This window comes from Ornithodoros turicata, chromosome 8 (assembly GCF_037126465.1).
Source record: "Ornithodoros turicata isolate Travis chromosome 8, ASM3712646v1, whole genome shotgun sequence".
Lineage (NCBI taxonomy): Eukaryota > Metazoa > Arthropoda > Arachnida > Ixodida > Argasidae > Ornithodoros > Ornithodoros turicata.
This window is the reverse complement of record NC_088208.1, coordinates 19,477,302-19,488,301: the sequence shown is the minus strand read 5'-3', so window position 1 is coordinate 19,488,301 and position 11,000 is coordinate 19,477,302. Positions and strand designations below refer to the sequence as shown.

The 11,000-nt window shown below is 43.2% G+C and overlaps 1 long non-coding RNA gene across 1 annotated transcript; it reads right to left on the bottom strand.

Moving 5' to 3' along the window:
- Positions 1 to 1,643: 1,643 nt before the first annotated feature.
- LOC135366035 (uncharacterized) lies at positions 1,644 to 8,494 on the bottom strand. The gene is made up of 2 exons (XR_010414064.1): positions 7,959 to 8,494; positions 1,644 to 2,126 (listed from the first exon to the last, which is right to left on the bottom strand). It is a non-coding gene; the product is annotated as an uncharacterized LOC135366035 (long non-coding RNA).
- Positions 8,495 to 11,000: the final 2,506 nt, after the last annotated feature.

Below are 11,000 nucleotides of genomic sequence, written 5' to 3'. Positions count from 1 at the left end.
CGGCACAGCGTAGTGCAGTTTGCTGCTCTTCGCAGTGCTAGTTTCTTTGAGCTGTTGCCAGTTCGCCCCTTTTCTGACGAGCAGCGTGGACTAGACGCAAGTGCTTTCCAAAATGCCTCCTAAGTAAGACCAGGAGTATCGCAAGAGCTTGCTGATGCTGCCAGTATTCAAGGGATAGCTTTGTCCAGTCAAAGACTGCGACAAAAGGGCCCTGTGCACGAGGTTGTCAGACATAAAAAAGCAAAGAAGGTCGCAAAAAGACGAGAAGGCATCGGAACCTTTTGCAAGCAATAAACAAACCACGTCCGGTGCCTCCGAAGACAAAACCAGAAAACGTTTTGCAGAAGATATTCAAGGTTCCGAATTTCCTTTATTTTCTCTCATTCTTATATCCATTCAGACCCATTTTTTCATGTCCTCTCTTGGCTATCTAGCACGCCCATTCGCCTACACTAGCCCGCCATACCTACACCTCCTGGTTGATCTGTCACCACATTGTTTCACAACGTGCAACAAACAAAAAGGGCACAGTAGGGGCAGCGACTTTTTTTAGCGACTTTCAGTTTCAATTTTAGCGACTTTTCGCGACGCCACTAGCGACTTCCTGCGAATGACATTTGGCAACACTGGCATGAGCATGCTTAGACGAAGGACTACCCAGGTCTGTAGTGTGCTCCATGAGCACGCTCTGCAGATGCGTCATACGAGCGACAGAACACCGCCACTTCCTGCTGATAGAGTGTTTTGCTGCTTGGGAGTCTTACGCGTTTGCTGGATCAGGGAATTGTCTTCACAGGACTTCTTTACGAGAAAGATCCTCAAACAACCGAAGGAACGTGAAGGTTGCATCGTTATTCTCACATGTGCAGTGATAAGGGCTCGGGAGGGTCATACCACTAGAAAGTTTCACGTATGTCGTCAGATGATTCTTCGCTACAAGGGGCCTGCCGAGCATCACTTATAGCGATAACGCCCCAACATTCAATAGATCCAACAAAGCGCTCAGCATACAATGGCGTCACATCGGAGATAATCAAGTACTAAGTGGGCTCGGAAGACATCGCATCGCTTGGTAGCTTATTCAAACAAACGCACCATGGTGGGGGGGATTTTATGAAAGGCTGATAAAATCTGTCAAACAAGCCGTAAGAAGGCAATTGGATAAACTCTGGACCACTATCGCACGCATACGAAGACCCCGAAGAAGTTGCGCCACTAAATTTTATGAATGTTATGATACGTGTATGTTTTTATATTACATACAGGGTGTTTTTTATTCGTTCCATCATTCTTCACATCATCACAGCAAGCACCGCCTCCGTAGAAAATGTGAAGAAATCCAACATGGCCATGATTGTCATAGGACTCTTCAACACGGATACCAAGCAGCTAGCCCCAGGTCAACTGGTTCGCAAACTTTATGAAAGAAGTGTTCTGTTTGCACATATCCAGTGACCATAAAATTCCCATAGCGAATACGGAAACTGTTTTCGATTGTGTCTTCGTCAGGGGCATAGACAACTTACTGGTTGCCAGTACGTCAGCTACTTCACGGCTCGTTACTGTCCATCGTCGGAGAATGCCCACAATCAGCTCATAAAGGCTATTGCGTTCCAATGAAATGTGCACAATGCGCAGCGATATCTGCCATACATTCACTCTTTATTTTCATTCAGTCTTGGCGTTTTCATTGGAACATAGTACAGGAGCGCTGGGCTGCCGCACGATTTTAAAGCAGACCCATGTTTTAAGCTGATAATCGTGAATAAATTCGTGCTTCTACACTACACTGACCTGCTACTGAGGTCCTGCTATCACAGATGGATTGGCGTGTTTAATTTTAATTAATCACAACTTTCTCCTGCCAAAAAGGTTCCATCGCTGTTTTCTCACCAACAGAGTGGTATACCGACGCTGATTTTCAAGCAAGTAACAATACATCCTCGACGAAATGTTGCAGGAATAACATTACAAACGCTTGCACAAAATGTGATACGACATATGCCGCGTTTCCAGTGTTGCCGCGGCTGACCAGGGCCTGCCATATGCGTCGAACGGTGTTCGTTTTCAAGGTCTTGCATTGCATCGACACTGTTTGGTGTAGGATCCGTGCCTTCCGGGTATTTCTGCAACAAAAACATACGCTGTACTGAACGACACTATACCTCTGCACGTTGTCTTCCTCCTGGAGTATTATACCTTCTACCAGAAGACATTCGTCACGCTATGTGAACTCACTTTCAACTGGTTTCGTTATGAGCCATCCCGTTTTCAGCTCAGTTTATTTGATTGGTATCAGATTGACTTTTCTTACATCTATATCATTTGAAACAATAGGGGAAACAATAGGTTCAAATATATACACGGTGTTTCAAAAAACGTGTCATTCGGACTTTATAAAAAAAACGTGGCGACGGAAAAATACGGGGTAAACGGCATTTGTGTGGCAACTGAATTTGCCATCTTGCAAAAATATTTTGATGTGATTTTAATTAAAAGAAATTGAATTTCTTTAATTGAACTCCAAAATTTCCCAAGTCAACCTAACGTGTTTTTTTTGTTTTTTTTTTGTTTTTTTTACAGAATTAGAGAGGCCGTAGCGAACTTAGTCAGATCCACCAAGAGATCCGCTCAGTATTGCAAATGGAACTGCCAAAAAAAAAAGTTCCGAAATTGAGGCTTCAAAGTTTCGGGTATTCAACGGTGCACCAAACCAGTCGCAAAGATGGCCGGAGACGAGGACATGAGGAGAGGAGAGGAGGACATTACCGAGACAAAGTGGAAACAGCCACACCCAATCGAGGGTATTACCGCGGTAACCGACGTTATCAGTGGCTGGGGACTGACGGACGGTATGCACGTTGATAAGGGCGGAAGGCGTGATTATGTCCTTGTTCGCATAGGAGGGATGGTATTTGGGTGGAACGAAAAGTAAACGTAAATATCATCAAGCGCTCCTCGCACGGGAACGGTTTTGCGGCTGTCAAATTTTTGTACAAATCATCTGAAAAAACCTGTGATTTCGTTTGGAATACTGTGCTATGGCCATTGGCTTCCGAATTCATCAAGGAAAACGTTACCTCTGCTTGGCTAATTTTCGAGTTCGATTAGCAAAATTAGCTTAATTGATGTGTGACGTGAATGCACACGGCCTGAATATGTGGCAAAAGTCTGTGTGTGTGTATCCCAAGTAGTTTCATAATTTTCTGAAGTTAAACCTATTTTTAGAAATGTAATGACACTTTCTCATTGGACAACGGCGCGTCAAATCAGTCGCAAAGATGCGTGGAGAGAGGGACATGCTCCTGCCCCCATGAAAGAGAGAAGGTCGAAAAAAAAAAAACAGGGCGGGAAAAAAGGGGCGGAATGTCACCCGCCTTTTTATCGGCGCGTCTCGTGTTGCACACCGGTCCGGCGATAAATTGTTCTAGCCTCATGGGGGCAGGAGCATGTCCTGCCCTCCGCGCATCTTTGGGACGGGTTTGGTGCTCCGTTGAACACCCGAAACTTTCAAGCCTCCATTTCGGGACTTTTTTTGGGCAGTTCCATTTGCAATATCGAGCGGATTTCTTGGTGGATCTGACTAAGTTCGCTACGGGCTCTCTAATTCTGTAAAAAAAAAAAAAAAAAAAAACACACACACACAAACACAAAAGAAAACGTTAGGTTGACTTGGGAAATTTTGGAGTTCAATTAATGAAATTCAACTTCTTTTAATTAAAATGAAATGAAAAGATTTTTGCAAGGTGGCAAATTTAGTCGCCACACAAATGCCGTTGACCGCATATTTTTTCATCGCCCCGTTTTTATTAAGTCCGAATGACATGTTTTTTGAAACACCCTGTATGAAAAATCCAACTTCTAAAATAAACTTTCAACAATAAATCATGTGCACATCCACGACATCAAAGTAAGCTAGGAAAAATACCCTTAGCAAAATATTTTAACTAAATATTTTTGTCTGATCCGTGGGCAACGGAAATGTGCAACGTTAAGAGCGCGCTTTTTGATCTTGGTGCACGACATTCACCCTGGAACGATGACTTCGCTATTCGCTCGATTATTCGCTGCGCTGTGATTGTGCATATCTAGGCCGCGTACTTCATATACCGATGTTTCTTTTGCACGAGATGGTTCCTACTCGCTAAAATACAGATTTTTCCGTTGTGAGTAGCTCACACGCGCTTCGGCAAGTGCGTTATAGTTAACAAGTGTTACACTTTCGATCCCACTAGCGAGAATCGAAAAGAGCAATTGTATTTCGCTACAACAAGAAAGTCGCCCCCGCTGCTTTCCTATTCGAAAAATGTCTTGAGGAGAAGCTGGGAGATGATGTTCTGAGGTTGGAACACATTGAAAGGGCAAATACACGCAAAGCCTGCTAGCCGGAGGCGTGTTAGCTTAGCTCAATTGGTAAGAGCCCTGAATCGGTAATTCAGAAGATGTGGGTTCACTCCTTACAGCTGGCTAAGTTCGAGCGTCAAGTTTATGGAGTTGTAGTACAGCAGCAGCGTCTCCGAATATCATCCGCAAAAAACTGTACGAAGCAGCGAGGCGCAGAGAGAGAGAGAGAGAGAAAAAAAAACAGAAAAATAGAGATAGAACAGTTGTGTACAAGTGTCACTGTATACATTTTTTTTTAATTATTGCTCTTTCTCTTATTTTCCCTTTTCTTCTTCTTGCTTTTTTCTTCACGTTGAAAATGTAAGCAAAGACAACAATACAATGTGTAAATAGACAGTTTCAGTGCTACTGAACATTGGGATAATCGTTCGTGAAGATCTGTGTGCTAAGAACCTGGAACGCTTTTCAAATTTTCCGCGCCCGCTTTGGAAGGGCAGCTATTTCTGTTTTTGTGTCAAGTGAAGTTTTTCAGTGATCAGTTGCGGTTTGCGACTTGATTTGAGCTTGGGTCCCCTATCCGTGACCAACGAGACTTTACTGCACTCGCTCGCGGGGGAACATGGGGCATGATAGCTGGGTCCGCACCCATCTTTACAAATCAGACGCGTTTACATGAACTCAATAGCGGCATGTCGAGTTGGCTTGTCGAGGTCGTCTCGCTCATTTAAACACTCTCGGGTCATGTTGAACCAGCGTCGCGTTGAGTCAGGTGAACCCGAAAGCCGGGGAAAGTTGACCCGACCCGCTCGGGCTAAGACTGAACCCGCTGGGCGCCCCAGCATCACGGCGTCTTCTGTGAAGATGACCTCCAGACATGTACAAGATACTCAAAAATGTATTTAAGATAAGACAATAAATACTAACGTTAGAATGTAATTAAGATAGAGTATAGATACATGAAAATTTAAGTAATTAAGATACAGCACAAAATACATCAAAATTAAATTCAAAGTAAATTCAATGAAGATACTATTTATCCTTGAACGCAAAAAGTCACCGGTCACTGGTCAATGCGGCTAGTCGCCGCTATGTGACATGAATCACCTAAACCCCGCGCACTACGCAAGCCGCCGCTGTGTGTTAGAGGTCATCTAAACACAAGTCTAAAAAAAGGATGACAAAGAGATACCACATAACTCCACTAAGTATATCTGACCCAGAACAAAGCAAACTTCTAGCAGGTGCCTGCTCGGCGAGGTCAAAATTCGGCGTCACCGCGTCAGGGCAATCATATTAGAACCCTCACTCGCCAAGGATTAGTACACACTGGGCAATATCTCTAAATGGAGACTTCCAAGAAGGGTCAATGTCCGGGTCAAGTCCGAGGGACTTCGGATATTTCCACTGAACAGCAAGATAATGAAAAGACAAGAGGAACTTTGATGAGAGCGAGATCCAAAATACGAAATTAGAGTTTTGAGTAGAAAATACAATAAAATGTATTTTAAATAGAGTACAAATACACAAAACAAAAAGTATTAAGTAGAGTACCAAAATACCGCAAATTGTATTTAAAATACAGTATTTTCTACAGTCTGCCTCCTACAGTCTGCCTCCATCCTGTCAAAGTCTCCGGTTTGACGGAGAGCTGGAAAACATTTTTGTAATATCATAAATATTGACCCATTGTACGCACTGCATGTTAATGACACAGCCGCGCTTGACGCAAGATGGCGGCGTGGCTCAGTGTCACTGCTCTGCTGCCTATTTAATGCCTCTAGTTGGCTTCACAGTGGTCGGACACGGAGGAAAGAAAGTTCACCAACGGCTATATATAACCATGTAAGAGAGGCGCGTATAGGTATGAACCTTATAAATGTTTTCTTCTGCATCCTTCAACTTCATCGTTGCCACTTGTGAACGATGTCCTTTGCTAACAGCATAGGCAGCTATCGCACATTGGGTCACTGCTATGTGTTACTAATGCTTCCTCTCCAACACGCATACTTTACACTCCAAGAACTGTTACTCTGTGGTGTTCATAACATGAATTCGTGCAAGCTAGTACTGGTATTTGGTTATTGTGCGAAACCTTCATAAAGATGAGAGACAACGACGAGATTCAGCAGATATGAAGGCATTCATGATTATATGGTACTGGAAGTATTACAAACCAATTGCAGCGACTCTTCCAACAGGTGACATCACATTGCTAAGCTATAGGGTTTGATAGCTTTCGATGTACTCGCTGAAGTAGAAAGGTACGCCACAATTGAATGGCATGACCTCATTATCTGAACCATATCTATATTCGGGAGATTGTATGCAATTTATATTTCAATCAACTTACATTTTCTACGTCATGAGTCATGATCTTAGGGCGGAATACAACAACGCACGAACGTGGCAACCGTACATAGTTTACTACTACTAGTATAGTACTAGTAGTACTAGTATAATACTACAAGTATAGTTTACTGTAAGGGGGGAATGTCGACGGGAAATGTTCTTTTTGCTGCCGACAGACGCTGCCGCGTCATTCAGAGACAGCTAGGGGGAATGCCTCACAAAGTGGGTTGGTCCAAATATTCTGGCTTCATCAGTGGTTCTCCTTTCCCACTCTTCAGCCAACCAAATTTTCCGTACATCCGGAAGCCGAAATCTGCTTGAAGATTCTAAGCACGAGAGGGAGATATGAACCTTGAGAGAACTGATGTCCTGAGGCTGGAACACCATAGAAGGACAAACACATACAAAGCCTGCTGGCTAACCTTTTCAGTGACTTTCATCTTTCATATGAACCTTGTCAAAAAGAAATGGCTCGTAAGAGTCCCTTATCACGCCATTAACCGTTTTTTAAACCTTAGTCCATCTCATCCTTCTTACATCTTTTTTTAATCTATCCTTTTGTTGCTGATTGCCCCCCTTTTCTTTTTCCTTTTTTTGTTTGCGTAATAGGAAGTCAACATCCCGTTTGGCTGACCCTTCATCAACCTTTTTTGTCTATTCTGATAAGATACCCCCGTATCATACTAGAACATGCACGTGGGACAAATGGACAGATGTCTGAATGAGCGCCTTCCTGCACTCTAAAAAAAAAAAAGAACTTCACCGCATAGCACGTAGTTGCTCCAATCATTGCCGCCAACGATAGGGCTATCGCTTTTGATTCGAGGAGAGAGGGAGGCGTACGCCCTTTTATGGCAATTGTCCTATACCCAAATTGTCACAAAAAGGCGTACGCCCCCTTCTCTCCTCGAATCAGAAGCGATAACCCTATCATTCGTGGCAATGGTTGGTGCACAGCGCGCTCTACGGTAAAGCTTTTAATAATTAATAATTAGCATGTATCTACGATTTCGATGACTTAATGAAAGCAAGATTTGCACTGACACGTACCTGATCTTTTTTAATGCTTTCTGAATTCTGTTAGATATCATTCTGGAAGTACGATGTTAGGCAACCAGGGTTAATGTGCGTGGCGCACACCTTTAAAGGTGTGAAGAAGTTTACAGTGATGGCACAAATCAGACACAGCGTGACATGAGAGAAATAACAAAGATTGAGACCTCGGTCCCGAGCAAGACGAAAATTGACTAGATTTTGTCACTTACGTGTTCGTCCTTCGTTACGGCGGTCTTGCCCCGATATGAGCCTTGTATGGCGTTGCATGAAAGCAACGTGTAAAAAAAAAAGCCAAGACATAAGCCGGCAAACTGCATCTTGTAGCGGTGAGACTTGCGTTGTGAACGCTAGATCAGTGGTTGGATTCTTATAAAGCATCTCACAACGGTTATACTAAACAAGAATATTGACGTCAGTGGTGGCAAAAACTTCCATATAAGCGCATGTCCGAAAGAACGTGAGCACACGTTATGCTGGCGTGTTCTATGTGACGCGTGTTTAGCCAGCCGGATTCATGTGTATGTAACGTGTCCGTATAGACAGAACGTGCTTCTCAAGATTTGCTGCCCATCAAAAATGTATAATATCGAGTCCCAACCACGCTCCTCCGGGGAGGTGGGGAAGATAAACTGTGAACGGTTGTACTTTAATGTATATGGTCAACACTCCTGACTGTTACACAGCATAACACGGGACCAGCGATATTTACGTTAAAATGAGCTCCGGCCTGTCTTTCAAACAAGGCTGTTTACGGATCTCCATCTTTGCACTGGTAATCAGAAACGTTTAACCATCACTTACTGCGCAGGCGACTATATGACTTTACATCAGCACTGCATGGACTTTAATGCTTACTGTTCGTCAGAAGATGAAAGGAGCATTCGTCAAGGTGTCTGCATACAAGAGAACAACTTCTGCAAAACTGCTGAGGGCTGTGAGGAGTCGACAAATCGAATTATGCGCACAGTGGCTGGATGTTATTTATGGCCAGTCATTGTTTAGAAAAATGACAGAGCATTGAGGCCTTCCGAACATTTTTTAGAGGCGCCTCGAATCTCGACAGCCGAAGGTAATTGAAATATGACGGAAACTGAACGGGGGGGGGGGGGGCAGCCAGGGGATAAATTTCGTGTGCACACAGAATGGGCAACAAAATGACAACAGACCAAAAGTCATACAGCAATATTTACCTTAAACTGTTTCAGATGGACACATGCCCTTGAACACCAGAATTAACAAATCTGGGGGCTTAATCGCTTCATCGTCGTTACGGTCGTTACAAGCTAACGAGTGGCGGGAAATTCAAAAAAGCGGGCGGGAAATTTAAAAAGGTGGGCACGTGATAAAACACGTGCACGGCGATCTTCGCGCGATACGTGAAGGCCGTGGTACACGTCACGTGCAATGTGTCACGTGCCCGCCTTTTTGAATTTCCCGCCACTCGTTAGCTTGTAACGACCGTAACGACGATGAAGCGATTAAGCCCCCAGTTATCATTTCCTGAGCCCCGGACGTATAATTGACCGTATGTAATGCCAATGACAGTGAACAATACATCGACAAACGAGGGTAACGGTTCCGCTGACGTCACCTTCAGTCCTGCTCCTAAGGGACGGTTATTTCGACGAGAGAGTGGTAACTGCCGTGGTGGTGGTGGTGGTGATGGCGATAGGGCTTGCCGTGCGCGCCTATAGCATCACTTCCCAGACCAATAAGATGTCTTTTGAGCTGAAGCATTGATCTATTGTGCCGTAATGGGGACAACGAATGAGAGTGGGCTTTCCGTGACCTGCCATACACTGTAAACACAGAACTTCACCGCATAGCACGCTGTGCGCAAACCATTGCCGCGAATGATATGATTATCTCTTCTAATTCGAAGAGAGATGGGAGTACGCATTTTTGTGGCAATTACCGTATTTCTAAATTGCCACAAAAAGGCGTACGCCCACCCGTCTCTTCGAAACAGAAGCGATAATTTTTTTTATTTTTCATTTTTTTATTTTATTAATACTGTAAACCAATATGTGGCCCAAACAGGAGTGGCATACATGTTTGACACATACTCAACAGTGGACAACTAAACAGAGCTCGGTAAATTGACCCATCAAAACACGATCATACACTATATCAATTAAATCAACTTTTTATCAACACCACAAGGCATTCTATTGAGAACAAAAATAAAATTGCTCCACGTTACTTATAAAATTACCTGACTCGAAAACACTTCCGGGCAATGAATTCCAATCTTCTATCGTTCGAGGAAAGAAACTATATTTAAATGCATTAGTTCTTGCAAAAATTGGTGCTAGCATTTGTTCCCGCTGACTATGTCGTGCTCTTCTCAACAAGGACGGTTTCAGAGAATTTGGTAAATTTAATGCGACATTTCCCATCAGACCCTTACGAAGAAATAATATCAGACTAATTTTTCGGCACAGTTCAAGTGTCTGGACGTTGTTTACCTGCATCAGCTTACTAGATGAGTCAGTTCTTCTGTATTTCCCAAAAATGAATCTTATGGCTCTTCTCTGTACCCTCTCCAGTAGTGTAATATCCCTTTTCTGATACGGGTCCCAAACTACTGCTGCATATTCAAGTTTTGATCTAACAAATGTGTTATGTGCGAGTAGCTTTGTTTGTGCCGGTGCACATTTAAGTTTCCTTTGTATAAATCCTAATTTCTTCAGGGCTAATGCACAGATGTCAGAAATGTGATCAGACCACGTTAGTCTACTATTGATTGTCACATCCAAGTATTTATACTTCTGTACTTGGTATATTTCTTGACTCCCAAGCAAATATGGGAACACAATCGGTAATTTTTTTCTTGTAAGTCGCATCAGTACTGTCTTGTCCAAATTAATCTTCATTCCCCATTGTCTACACCATTCTAAAACTGCTACCATAGAATTCTGTAATAATAAATGATCAGCATGGCTCGTGACCTCCTTAAAAATCACACAATCATCTGCAAATAGCCTTATTGAAACACCTTCTGGAATCACAGTAACAATATCATTGATATAAATTAAGAACAACAACAGTCCCAATACGCTTCCCTGAGGGACACCGGAACTAACAGCACACATGCCTGAAGGACGATTACTAATTTATAATCATATAATATAATAATCATATCATTCGCGGCAATGGTTGGCGCACAGCGTGCTATATGCGGTGTGAAGTTCTGTTTTTACAGTGTACGTTTGTTTCCGTAGTATCCGTGGCCAGGGCTTTCCCTTTGT